Below are 15,044 nucleotides of genomic sequence, written 5' to 3' on the forward strand. Positions count from 1 at the left end.
TCGTATTGTTTTATAAATAGTACTCCCTCCGTTCCGAATTACTTGTCTTGGATTTGTCTAGATACGGATGTATCTAGACTCATTTTAGTGTTAGATACCTCTGTATCTAGACAAATTTAAGACAAGTAATTTGGAACGGAGGGAGTAGATGGTTAGTTTTAATTTTTGTGATGGAAAGTTAGAAACCCAGGGGATTAAACAAATTTTGCGGAAACCAACAAGAGAGTCATGTCAAATAGTAGATATATTCACGGCCAGCCAACTGATATTAGTGCTCAACTGTTCAATGTATTTTCTGTAATTATGCTTCTTCTTCTTCTTTTTCTTAGTACGTGGGCCTTCATCTTTTGTGAGGAAGTACTCTTGCCTGCCCGCCAATTACTCATGGTACCTTTAATTAGTATTTGTTCATGCTAAAATTTCTCTGACTGGAGTAGTAAATTGTGCATTTCTTCATGCATCTTGGTACGACCATCAATATCATTTCCCAGAATGAGTGGGCGACGTTGTTGACTACTCGCTCGTACGCGAAAGTGAAGTTTTTGGACCGTCATGAGCCAATCAAGGCGCCAATCGCTCGGCTCAGTTCGGGCTGATTGCATTGCCGCCATTGCCACGACGAAAGTTGCTCCATTCGGGTTGATTTCGTTGTCACAAGGGAAATATCCACGTCCACGGCTTGCTGTTCGGCCGTAGAGCGCCCGCCTAACCGCCAAAGAAACGACCGCTGATCGACCGGCCCATGCATCAACACGTACGTACGTTACGTACGAACCAAGAAATGAATGCCGATGGTAACTAAAATCATCAGACGACGGGCAAACTGTGGTCGACGACGATGCGGTTCCTCGTCGGCAGCACAGAGCCCCTTTCAGACCCAGCCTGACCTTAATGACGCCGGCCAAACAGCTGGCTCGCAAAGAATAATAGCCCTACGTGTTCCCGTTTCGACTAGTAGCACTGAAAGTATATGTACCAGCACTACTGCACGAGTCAACTCGGAGCTGGCGTTCATCAAGAACCACTACGTTTTGCTCCTCCAGATCGGCAAGTAGATCTCACAGAGCTAGCTTGACTGACCACCGTGTGCTCGTGCGTTCGAGTATTTTCTCACCTGGATCGGCCGATCCCCATTAATGAACCAGCACAATTATATAAGTAACCGAGTTTCAAGCTAGCTCCTGCCACGATCGAGCCGATTAGTTTAGCTTGAGCAGTACAGCCGCGGCATTAAGGCAGAGATTACGCATCGATATAAGTATGCTCCTGGCATACTTCTGCATGCATGCAGGGGCAGTCTGGTCAATGCCACCAGCTAGCTCTAACACGCGCACCGACGAAAACCTGACGGAGACCCGGGAGCGATTGATCGCTGCTAGCCGCGTGTTTCCGGGCTCCGGGGGACGCCATCGTTTTCCAGGGTTCGTTGCGTTGCGTCGATTAGCTAGCTAGGCGTCGACGATGGCCGCGCACTTTTCCGCACGTTCCCCTCGCTTGTTTAGTTGTTTTCTATGGTTTCGGCAGGTCAAACTGCCACTTACTTGGCCAATGATTAAGATCTCGACCCTCCTCGAATCCGCAAAGTCGTTTTATTTCTTCGCCCTCACACCAGCAGGGCCTGTATCATAATCGATCCCTTGCGTGCTGCTGCTGGTAACATGTACTTCCTCTGTCGTGGATTTGTCACGGCAGATGTCCTAGCGAAAGGACTTAGTCGTGGAGCCATCGCTACGAGTTTACTTAAAGGGGTTTAAAGCGGACACAAAGACACAAGGGTTTTATACTAGTTCGGCCCCTTCGATGAAGGTAAAAGCCTACGTCTAGTTGTGATGGAATTGATATGGTCTCGATGGCTAGGGAGCAAACAAGCTTCGCCTAGGCTCGAGTTGTGGTCGTCTGTCCTGAACCGCCACCGGGTCGTCCCCTTATATACATCGTCGGTCCATAGAGTCCTAACCGGTTCATACTCGTATTCCGGTTGCTATCTCTCTATTCCTTACTTACAATACAAGTCATACATCAAGCCGGTTTACGGCTACATGCTCTAACCGACTACAGGCCTTGGGCCTTCATCTGTTTACGCCACTAATGAAGTTAACCCGGCCCAAGTAGGCCGGTTTACGTCTAGTGGTAATATCCCCAACATTAGGCCCCAGATTGATTTGAACTGGTTCATGTCAATCCTTCACACCATCTTGCGTCTTGGATATCTTCTGTTAATTGGCAAATCTCCATGTCGTCATTATTTTTAGTTGCTGTAAACCGGCATGACGTCATCAGTTTTGGTTACTGTAAACCGGCATGACGTCATTATGAAGTTCATAACGCCCTCTTAATGACAGCTCCTGGATTCGCGCGTTTGACCTAGCTCAGTTGCCTTATAAATAAGACCGAAGGGTCATTTCCTTTCTCTTCCCCTTCGTCCCTTCTTCTTCTTCTTCCTCACGTCGCCGGCTTTGCAGCTCCGCCACCACCGTCGACCTCTGCCTCGTCTCGGGCCGCTGCATCAACCTGAACGTACCAGAGTGTTCCGGCGTCTTTCCGCATCTTCTCCGTTCCCGGTAAGTCCTCTCTCCTTCTTAACCTAGATCTGTTCTTAGGGTTCCATGTTCTTGCCATGTTCATTGCGCGTTCATAGCTGTTCTCTGACCTTGAATGCATCTGTGGACTCTTGTCGTGCTTAGTAGCGATCTCTTTAGCATCCGCCTGCTATTTCTCCTCCAAGCGCATAGATCTTCTGCACATATCCGCTCAATGGTTCACTTCTGTTTCCGCCTTAGTCTTCGAAATATTTCCTGTTTTTATGAGCTTGCTGTAGATCCGCGGCTGTAACATGATTTTGTGAAACTTGTTTCTGCATAACTAGTTATCCATAGTTTCAATTGCTTCTGATGCTTAGGCCAGGCGGTTTAACTTCACCATAGAGAAAAAATTGCTAAACCGGTATATATGTCATTAGTCCCCTGGTTGAACCGCCAGAATCCATCTGATGCTGCGTTGTAGAAGACCGGTTTATGGGTACTGCCTCCGGTTTACCATAATTAGATCAACACCTTTTTATCCGGCATGTTCTTGAACCGGATCACTTATTTCTTGTAGATCTCGTCATGGCCAAACAAGTGTACGAGTGCAACTGGGTTCCCTCCCGTGTCACAGAATCACAGCTGAACGATCTAGTCCTGATCGGCGCTTTGGATAACAAAGATACGATTCACTGGAGGGTTCCTGGAGATGACTGTCCTCCTACGCCCCAGGAAGGAGAGGTCGTGGTCTTCGCAGATCACATGGCCCGGGGCTTCAAATCGCCCGGCTCCAAATTTTATCGGGATGTGTTAGCCAACTTTCAACTCCGTCCACAGGATATTGGCCCCAACTCCGTCACCAATCTATGTCACTTTCAAGTACTTTCTGAGGCATACCTTCAAGAGGAGCCTTCAGTCGAGTTATTTAGAGATCTCTTTCATCTAAACCGCCGTACTGAATTCACTGACGGCCCTAATACCGAACTGGGCGGTATGGCCATTCAGAAAAGGAAAAAAATCACCTATCCCCATGTCAAACTCCATACTCACCCCAAGGAATGGATCGCAACTTGGTTTTATTGCAAGGATACCTCTCCTGACAATGAAAATCCCTTGCCTGGCTTCCGTCCGGAACGGCTCAGCAACACTCACCCTTTTCCACAAAGGCTAAGCGCCAAGGAGAGAATTAAATACGCTCCTCAACTATCCAAGCTCCGGGCCTTCATGGCCAATGGTTTAACAAGAATAGACCTTGCACGCTGCTGGATATCATGGAGCATTTTGCCTCTAAGCCGGCGCCCAAATTTGATGTGCGAGTATACTGATAGTGTCGATGACCCACTCCGACACACTAAAATCCAACTCCCTGATGACGAAGTCACAGAATCTGTGAAAAAGATGCTGAATGAACCGGAGCACCTATGTGCTCAAACCGGTCTGCCTCCTTACTGCACCACCAACAAACCGCCAGCGGTAATATTTAATTGCTCTATTGTTGAACCGGTTACTATTTTATATGCTCAACATTTAATTACTGCTGATCCAGGGTGATAATCCATTTTGGAGCAAGAAACTTCCTCAAGACAAAACGGAGAAGGCAGGACGGCCAACCCGGCCCAAGACCAAGGTTATCAAGAAGCCAGCTCATAAGAGAAAAACCACCGCTTCATCTGACCCAGCCATTGACGATGATGTGGGTAATCCGGATCTTGAGGTAGAACTTGATTCACTTGGCTTGCTTTTTACACGCCTTATTGATGATAATGCTTGTCAGGATGACGCTGAAGCCAGCAATGCGGGTTTTGTTGAGGTAACCATTCTCTTTTCCGATTCAGAAATCCTGCCTTTGCCAAAATTTCGCCGGGCAAACCGGAAAGTTAAATTTTCTCATCCTTTTGCTTATCTGGATTCCCAATTTCTTATGAAGACCCAGCAACATGAAGCTCGCCGCACAACCCGGCACAGTGGCCAGGTAGTTACCTCTGCCGGTTTACCAAATAGTCCGGTTCGAAAACGCCGCTCCGAGGTCTCTGACCTTTTTATTGATTTAAATCCTAAAGCGGGTTTCTTCCGTCAACCTCTTAATCCATCCGACTCCGATTACCAGGTCACTTTTCATTCATCGTCTGGTGAATCATCGGCCACCCAGCTACCACCTTTGAAAACAGTTGCTGGGTAAGTTAAACCGAACATATGCTTCCAGTATACTGCGCAATGGCTTACGCTTTTCCTTGACTTTTTATTTTTCTTTCAGGGCTAAACCAAAACCAAGCAAGAAGGCCCGCCTGGATAGAGCGGCTGAAGAAGATGTGGCCCCAGAACATGACCAAGCACCGGATCATGAAGTTTTTACTTGTGAAGATATCCCCAATGATCCTCCTCTGCAAGACGACGTTATCCCTGAAGAAGGTCTTATTCATACTCCAGCCTCTGCTGATCCGCCTGCCAGCTCTGTTCAGATTGAGAAATCCCAAACTCCTGCTGACAAACCGGCCGCGCCAGCCCAAACCGGCGAGTCAAAAGATGATGATGTTGTGATTACCGGCGTAGGCCGCTCTGAACCCGGGAATCCTGCCACCCTTACCAGGCATACCATCAAAGAGGATTCTTCCCCTTTGAACAAAGGAAAATGGGATGTTGAATTAGAGACATACGCTGCTCTGAATGCTCAAGATCTTCACTCTGGCTATCTAAACCGGCTTTACACTAGCCGTGACTGTGAAGCTGGCCTGGTCAAAATGATGAGGGATAAATTTGAGGTAAATTCCTTCTTTCCTTTCTGCCATTGCATTCATCCTTGTAGCCCCCAAGGGCCGGTTTGTGACCTTGGTCAAACCGGGACTTGATCCTAAACATTTTTTTTTGAAATCCGTCGGCATAACCCTCGAGGGCCGGTCTAACTTAGCATAAGTAAACCGGGGCTCAAAAATAAAAAGTTGTCCTTAGAACATAACTTGATCAAATAGCCATTAGCCCCCAAGTGCCAAGTTGAATACTTGTATTGAACTTGGGACTTTGTAAGCTAGCAATATACAAAAAATTGAAGGTGCATTAGCCCCCAAGTATCAGGCATATAACTTTGTTATGTGGTTGATACTTCCATTTCTTGGATCGCCTGTACAAATCTTTAAAATGCCATCTGTATGCAGGCTGAGGTGAAAATCAAGGAGGACCAGATTGCCGATTTGCAGGAGGCCCTGAAGACCCAGCAGGCTGAAACAGATAAGGCAAAGCAAGAATTGACCAGCGCTTTGAGCACTGCTGAACAGCTGAAAGAAGGCTTCAAGAAAGAGCGGGCTGACTGGGCCACTGAGAAGGCCGGTTTAACCAAAAGAGCAGAAAACGCTGAAGCGGCCCTTAAACCGGTGGTGGATGAACTGACGGCCGTACAGCGGCAAATACACTCTATGACTGCTGCAATCTTTGGTAAGCTCCTTGTAACTTCTGTGATAAATTTGAATCTGCTGTATTGTAAATCCGGTTTGAGACCATTCCAATTTTGTTTGTAGGCACACGTATTGGGCACTTAGGAAATGATGTGCGGAAGAAATTGAAAGCTGCCTACACCTTGGTGGAACAATTGTATACCGGAGCCCAACGGATCATCACCACAGCTTCTCACAATAACACGGCGCCCTCTTTAATTCAGGACACTCTTAGCAAGCTGTCAATGCTTCCAGCCCGGATTGAGGAGCTGAAAAAATCTGCTGCCCGAACCGGAGCCATCAATGCCTTAATCCGGGCAAAGGCATGGGTGCCCGACTTTGATCCTGTGGAAGCAGCTCAAGGCTATCCCAGTCTAAAAGAAGATGGCTCTGAATTCAACGAAGAGGATTTAAGGGCCATAAACCATGCAGTGCGCCCGCTGGCTTGCCAGCTAGCTGAAGAGGCAGATTTGACGCATTATCAAGCGGAATATAATAATCAAAACAAGCGAGTGCCGGCCCCAACTGTTGAAGCGGAGAATCTGATTCCTCCAACCCGTAAGCACACTTACGCCCCTGATATTGAACCGTCTTCCCTGATCCATGAAGAGGTTGTTTTCCAAGCTTTAATGGGAATCGACTGGACCACTGTTGATTTCCAGCCAATGGGTAGAGACGAAGAAGCTGAAGTGGCGGAGGATGAGGAGCAGGCTTGAACCGGAAGCCGGTTTAAAGAGCTATTTGCAAAAACAATGATTTTGTTTGAACACCATGCTGCCTTGTAATAGGATAGTTAAAACTTCTGCCTGGAATATGCCTTCGTGCATAAGTACTGAAGCTTTTGCTTGAAAACTTTAATTCATATTTCCTGCAATCAGAAAAATTTGAACTTCGGTGGCGGTTATACCGACAGCCGGATTATGATCTTGATATGTGTATCAGTAATATAACAAATAAATGATACATAAATACCTGCCATGTTTGAGCATAAAGCTGGCTTTAGCCAAGCCTGAAGCGGTGGTTTTATAAATCATTACCGTCAAAAAGGGAGAAAGTAGCTCCCGTACAAATCGTACTGACTTAATACGAGCCCCCTGGTTACTCCATGATGTTTAACAGGGAAAAGGTAAACCAGGCAGACTCCTCCGGATTTAAAAGGGGATCAAAAAATCATTGGCTGAACCGGAAAAAATATGCTTGTTGGCATAAAAGAAATCCGAAAAAAGCAAAGCACGAACAAACCATGGAAACAACATGGAAGCAAAGGCAATAATAAAAACCATTTGCAAAAATATGCTATACTGAGCTGTTCAGATGGTATTACCATGGTCGGACAGGATCAAGGCCCCCAATAGGAGTGACAATGATTCAAGTCAGCCAGGTCCCCAAATGACTCGTGGCATATATGCCAGATCAAGAGGCGTGACAATGGTTTGGGTTCGACCATGCCCCCAAGTGATTTTGTGGCCTTAGGCCGACCAAGAGGCGTGACTGGTTCAGACTTGACCATGTCCCCAAATGATCTGGTGGCTGTCGCCTATCAAAGGGTGTTCGTTGGTTCGGACACGACCAAGGCCCCCAGTGATATATAAAAAACAAATGTCAAGGGGTAAACCGGAGGCCGCTTTAAACAGAACCACTCCGTGTAACCTCGCATGATGAGAAAGACAGAGACCCCGCTTTAGCTGAGGCTCCGGTTTGATATATCAAAGATAATATATACATTGTCATGATATGTACATAGATAGAGCCGGTGGCTCAAGTATAGTAAGGCCGAAGATGAGCTATATTCCACGGCCTGTTGGTCTCCTCCGCTGACGTACGTGAGTCTTGATGCCCTCGAATATCAATCAGATAGTACGACCCGTTGTGCAAATTCTTGCTGACCACGAAAGGTCCCTCCCAAGGTGGGGATAACTTGTGCATATCCGTTTGATCTTGGATGAGTCGAAGCACCAAATCTCCTTCTTGAAAAGTTCTGGTTCTAACCCGGCGACTGTGATAGCGACGAAGATCTTGCTGGTAAATCGCCGAACGGGCAGCCGCTATATCGCGCTCCTCGTCCAATAGGTCCAAAGCATCTTGCCGTGCTGTCTCATTGTCTGCTTCAACATAAGCTGCCACACGAGGCGAATCGTGCCGGATGTCACTAGGGAGAACTGCCTCTGCTCCATAGACCATGAAAAATGGCGTGTATCCTGTGGACCGGTTTGGCGTAGTATTGATACTCCATAATACAGATGGTAGCTCTTCAACCCAACATCCTGGTGTTCTTTGCAATGGGACCAAAAGCCGGGGTTTGATGCCTCGTAAGATTTCCTGATTAGCTCGTTCTGCCTGTCCATTGGACTGGGGTGTGCCACTGATGACACGTCAAGTCGGATGTGCTCACGTTCACAGAACTCCTTCATAGCGCCTTTGGATAAATTGGTACCATTGTCAGTAATGATACTGTGTGGAAAATCAAACCGGAAAATCACCTTCTTGATGAACTGCACCGCTGTTGCTGCATCACACTTGCTGACAGGCTCCGCTTCAACCCACTTGGTAAATTTGTCAACTGCCACCAAAAGGTGGGTTTTCTTATCCTTGGATCTTTTAAAAGGCCCAACCATATCCAGCCCCCAAGTTGCAAACGGCCATGTTATTGGGATCATCCTCAATTCTTGAGCCGGCACATGAGCACGCCTTGAAAATTTTTGACATCCATCACACCGTTTAACCAAGTCCTCCGCATCAGCGTGCGCTGTCAACCAGTAGAACCCGTGACGAAACGCCTTTGCCACCAGAGACTTTGAACCGGCGTGGTGTCCACAATCCCCTTCATGAATTTCTCTTAAGATTTCACAGCCTTCCTCAGGAGAAACACAACGTTGAAACGCCCCTGATACACTGCAATGATGTAATTCACCATTGACAATCGTCATAGACTTGGATCGCCGGACTATCTGCCTGGCCAAAATCTCATCCTCTGGTAACTCCCCCCGGTTCATGTACGCAAGATAAGGAACTGTCCAATCCGGAATAACATGCAGGGCTGCCACCAATTGAGCCTCCGGATCAAGGATAGCCAAATCCACCTCACCTGGGAGCTTGACTGACGGGTTGTGCAACACGTCCAAAAAGACGTTAGGCGGGACCGGTTTACGCTGAGAGCCCAACCGGCTTAAAGCATCCGCCGCTTCATTATTCCGACGGTCCACATGATCCACTTGATAACCCTTGAAACAACCTGCAATATTATCCACTTCCCGACGATATGCAGCCATGAGCGGGTCCTTAGAATCCCAAGTGCCAGACACCTGTTGAGCCACTAGGTCCGAGTCACCAAAGCACTTAACCCGGCTTAAATTCATCTCTTTAGCCATCCGGAGGCCATGGAGCAAGGCTTCGTACTCAGCTGCATTATTAGTACAAGGGAACATTAAGCGGAGAACATAACAAAACTTATCACCTCGCGGGGAAGTTAATACGACTCCAGCCCCCGAGCCTTCCAATTGCCTGGATCCGTCAAAATGAATAGTCCAATATGTGTGATCCGGCTTCTCCTCTGGTGCTTGTAATTCCGTCCAATCATTGATGAAATCAACAAGTGCTTGAGACTTCACTGCCGTCCGAGGCACGTACTTCAGTCCGTGTGGCCCCAGCTCTATAGCCCACTTGGCAATCCGGCCAGTCGCCTCCCGATTCTGTATAATATCACCCAAGGGAGCTGAACTGACCACTGTGATGGGGTGCCCTTGAAAATACTGCTTCAACTTCCGACTGGCCATAAAAACACCATAGACCAGCTTCTGCCAATGCGGATACCTTTGCTTGGATTCAATAAGCACCTCGCTGATATAATAAACCGGCCGCTGAACCGGATATTCCTTGCCTGCCTCTTTGCGTTCCACCACAATAGCCACGCTAACTGCCCGAGCATTGGCCGCTACGTATAATAATAGTGGCTCCTTGTCGACCGGAGCTGCGAGAACAGGCTGATTGGCTAACTGCCGCTTCAGGTCCTCAAATGCCTCATCAGCAGCTGGACTCCAAACGAAATTGTCTGTCTTCCTCAGCATTTGATACAAAGGGATAGCCTTCTCCCCGAGGCGGCTGATAAATCGGCTCAGCGCAGTGATTCGGCCCGCCAAACGCTGAACATCGTTGATACACTTCGGTTTAGCTAGGGATGTAATAGCCGTAATCTTCTCCGGATTAGTCTCAATTCCTCTGTTAGACACCAGGAAACCCAGTAACTTGCCTGCGGAACACCAAAAACACACTTGGCCGGATTAAGCATCATCCTGTAAGCTCGCAAGTTGTCAAAGGTCTCCTTCAAATCATCCACTAGCGTCTCCTTCTGTCTTGATTTTACTACAATATCATCCACATAGGCGTGCACATTGCGGCCGATCTGCTCATGCAGGCAATTCTGTACACACCGTTGATAGATGGCTTGGGCACTCTTGAGCCCGAAGGGCATAGATACATAGCAGAAGGCTCCAAAGGGAGTAATAAATGCTGTTTTCTCCTGGTCCTTAACCGCCATCTTGATCTGATGATATCCAGAGTATGCATCCAAAAAACTCAAACGCTCACAACCCGCCGTGGCATCAATGATCTGGTCAATACGGGGGAGGGCAAAAGGATCTGCCGGACAGGCTTTGTTAAGATCTGTGTAATCCACATACATACGCCAAGTGCCGTTTTTCTTAAGAACCAGCACCGGATTAGCAAGCCACTCTGGATGGAACACCTCAATAATAAAACCAGCTGCTAAAAGCCTGGCCACTTCCTCTCCAATGGCCTTGCGTCTTTCTTCGTTAAACCGGCGGAGGAACTGTTTCACCGGTTTATACTTAGGATCCACATTAAGAGTGTGCTCAGCGAGTTCCCTCGGTACACCTGGCATGTCAGACGGCTTCCATGCAAAAATGTCCCGGTTCTCACGGATGAACTCGATGAGCGCGCTTTCCTATTTGGGATCCAGGTTGGCACTAATGAACTCGATGACTCCGCATAAGCCGCATCACCTTCCTCACATTCCAAAGCGACCCTACGGCTCCCATGAACCATTATGGTCCCCTTGTAACCCGGCATCTTGAGCTACAAGTAGATATAACAAGGCCGCGCCATGAACTTGGCGTAAGCCGGCCGGCCAAATAAGGCGTGATACGGGCTCCGGATCTTCACCACCTCAAATGTTAGCTTTTCCGACCGGGAGTCGTGCTCGTCCCCAAAGGCCACATCCAGGGCTATCTTACCAACAGGATATGCAGATTTGCCAGGCACCACACCATGGAACACCGTATTCGACGGTCTGAGATCTTTGTCTGTTAAACCCATGCGGCGAAATGTCTCATAGTACAATATGTTAATACTGCTTCCTCCGTCCATGAGTACTTTGGTGAATTTATAACCCCCCACCTGAGGGTCTACCACTAATGCTAGCTGGCCCGGATTATCAATCCGGAGCGGTGATCCTGTCTGCTCCACACGATAGGCTGCTCCGACCAGCGCAAGTAACGTGGTAAGGCCGGTTCAACAGAATTCACCGCTCGCCTGTGGAGCTTTCGGTCGCGTTTATCCAAACTAGTTGTGAAAATATGATATTGCCCATTGCTCAACTGCTTTGGCTGGCTCTGATAACCTGACTGCTGCTGCTGCTGCTGCTGCTGGCCGTTCCGATTATTCTGGCTATTGTGACCGCCCTGATTGAAACCTGAACCGGAAACTCCATCGTGACCCGGACCGTGTAAACCGGATCCTGAACCGCCACCTGACCCATGGTCATACCGGAAGGTATTAGAGTTTTTAAACTCCTGCATGATATAACAATCTTTCCAAAGATGGTTAGCCGGCGCCTCCTTCGTCCCGTGCTTCGGGCAAGGCTGATTCAACAAATAGTTCAAACGGCTTGCGTTAGGATTGGGAGCCCCATTACGATTTGCCGCTTTACCTCTGCGCCGCTGCCCCCGGTCCTGTGCATTAGTGTTGGCCACAAAGTCCACGCTGCCATCCGCTTTGCGCTTGCCTCCGTTTCCATGACCCGCTAGTTTGTACTGCTGCTGTTTGGAGTTGCTGTTCTTCTTTCCCTTCCCTGCTTCATCATCATTAGGCTCGGGATCTTTGGTACTGTCCAAATCGGCATACTTCACTAAAGCGGCCATGAGGGTTCCCATGTCATTACAAAACCGCTTCATGCGTCCCAACTTCAATTTTAGAGGCTCAAACCGGCAGTTGCCCTCCAGAGTTAAGATCGCAGAGTCGGCATTAATCCTGTCAGACGAGTGCAAAATTTCCGAAACGCGGCGTACCCAACGGGTCGTTGATTCTCCTTCCTCCTGGACACAAGCTGCTAGATCTACTATGGACTTGGGCTGCTTACAAGTATCCTTAAAATTCTGTATAAACCGGGTCCGCAACTGGGCCCATGAGCTGATAGAATTGGGTGGTAGGCTCTTTAACCAAGTACGAGCCATGCCCTCAAGCATCATGGTGAAGTATTTTGCACATGCAGCCTCATCCACGTCCAGCATTTCCATGGCCATCTCATAACTCTCTACCCATGCTTCAGGGGGTAAATCAGCGGTGTAATTCGGCACCTTGCGTGGACCCTTGAAATCTTTGGGCAGGCGCACATTACGTAAAGCTGGGATTAAGCAAGGCACTCCCAAAGCGGATGTGATTCCTGGTCCGGCAAAGGTGGTAGAACGAACCGGTGTAAGTTGGCCCGCATTATCCCGTGCTGCTAACTCGGCCTCCCTTTGTGCCCGGTCCCGGTCCACCATATCCCGAGCATCGCCAACACCACCTACCGGGTCATTACCATGGGCCGCTTCACGGCCTCGCGCATTGCTTGATATGGCCGGTTCATCCATGCGCCTGCTATAGCTCCGGCTCGGACGGGGCGTAGAATGAACCCGATCACGGCTGTACGAGTATGCCTCCTGCTGAATCAGCGCAGTCCGGAGAAGCTCCTTAACCCGGCGCGTCTCTATCGCTTGCGGAGAATCCCCTTCGACTGGGATGGCCTCTAGCCGTGCAGCGGCCGCAACAAGGTTGTCCATAGGATTCGAATAATGACCCGGGGGTGTCTGGACCGGCGGAGGAACCGCAATGTTTTGGTGAGGAGGTTCCATCAGGCGAGGTTGGACCGTCGCTCCTGGCCCTGGCGCCTCAATCCGGTTTGTCTCCGGGTACCGCGGCGGATTACTGGGTCTAGCTCCTGGAGTGTGGAAGAGATTTCGGGGGTCAAACCCTAACGGCAGGCGTGATCTGTGCTTCCGCTTCAAAACCTCCTGTGATGCATTCTGGTCAAGCATGAGTTTATAGGCCTGTGCGTCCAAAGCGGCCCGCTCTGCAGCCATCCGGTCTTTTTCTGCTGCCAGATCCGCTTTGGCTTGCACGATCTGCTCTCTCACCTTCGCAATTTCTGCATTATGGGCCTCCTGATCTGCCGGATTGTCCTCTGCCATAAGCGCGGCTAGTGCATCAAACAACTCAGATAGAACTTGAACCGGCGGGCGCACAAGGCCTCCTGCCCCAACTGCGGCTGCCGCTGCTGATCCGGAGAGCATTGCTGCGGCGGTCGAAGAATGATTCGCCGCCTGTGTGCCGGCCATCAATATTTCAACCCGGTTGACCTGGCCCGGGGGGTCCGGAATACTGTCGCCATCGGAACAACCCCTAATCCGGTTGTCTTGCAACTGGTATAGCGATTCGGTCTCTCCGGTTGAGGACTCGTCATCGGAATAGACGACGGTCTCATTACCGTGTTCTGATCCGTCCTCACGCTCTCCTTCGTGGACGACTCCAACGAAGACACGCTTCACGGCCGGTTTAGCCCAGGTAGATCTCGCACGCTGAGCCGTCTCGATGAGGTCGGTGCAGATGCCCGGCTCAGGCCCAAGCTCACCGATTTTGCCAATGAAAACGTGTATGCCACCAAAGGGGACCCGATACCCGTATTCGATCGAATCGGCCTCGGGACCCCATCCTGCGTCGTCGATGTAGATCCTGCCCCGACGACTCTTGGTCATCCGACCCACAACATAGCCTTCGAGTCCCTTGAGGTTGCCCTCCAAGATCGTCAAACCGTCGTGCGATAGCCCCACGGTGGGCGCCAACTGTCGTGGATTTGTCACGGCAGATGTCCTAGCGAAAAGACTTAGTCGTGGAGCCATCGCTACGAGTTTACTTGAAGGGGTTTAAAGCGGACACAAAGACACGAGGGTTTTATACTAGTTCGGCCCCTTCGATGAAGGTAAAAGCCTACGTCTAGTTGTGATGGAATTGATATGATCTCGATGGCTAGGGAGCAAACAAGCTTCGCCTAGGCTCGAGTTGTGGTCGTCTGTCCTGAACCGCCACCGGGTCGTCCCCTTATATACACGGGCGACGCCCGTCGTTCCATAGAGTCCTAACCGGTTCATACTCGTATTCCGGTTGCTATCTCTCTATTCCTTACTTACAATACAAGTCATACATCAAGCCGGTTTACGGCTACATGCTCTAACTGACTACAGGCCTTGGGCCTTCATCTGTTTACGCCACTAATGAAGTTAACCCGGCCCAAGTAGGCCGGTTTACGTCTAGTGGTAATATCCCCAACACCCTCCGTAAAGAAATATAAAAGCGTTTAAAATACTAAAATAATGATCTAAACGTTTTTATATTAATTTACAGAGGGAGTACGTACATAGAGTGCTCCGTTTAATCTGATCGGGCGACGGAATCTTAGGGCCGTTTCACGTGGATCCCATTTATTGTCAGCTTATGGGCGCTAATTAGACCTCACAGCCTTCCATACCTGCTAATAATTGTGCCTATGCCACAGTGTGAGATCTTCTTCCACATGCGTATGCAGTCCAGATATGTGTCCCATTCGTGGAAACGCATATTCCAAATCTGCGACGCCTCCTAATTTGGCTTGCGGGTTGAGATAGTATCTTTTTATTGCTTCGCCTTGCAAAAAGGATCGGAGGAGGTAGAAACCGAGCGGAAGAAGCTAAGAATCTGACGTTGCTTTTCTCTGTGAGTGCGAAAGAGATGGTTAATTAGGCCGGACGAAGAGTGGTGGCGGAGGAACGCTCTTCTGTTGGGAAAGTCA

Source organism: Triticum dicoccoides, chromosome 3A, assembly GCF_002162155.2.
Source record: "Triticum dicoccoides isolate Atlit2015 ecotype Zavitan chromosome 3A, WEW_v2.0, whole genome shotgun sequence".
In the NCBI taxonomy this organism is placed as follows: Eukaryota; Viridiplantae; Streptophyta; class Magnoliopsida; order Poales; family Poaceae; genus Triticum; species Triticum dicoccoides.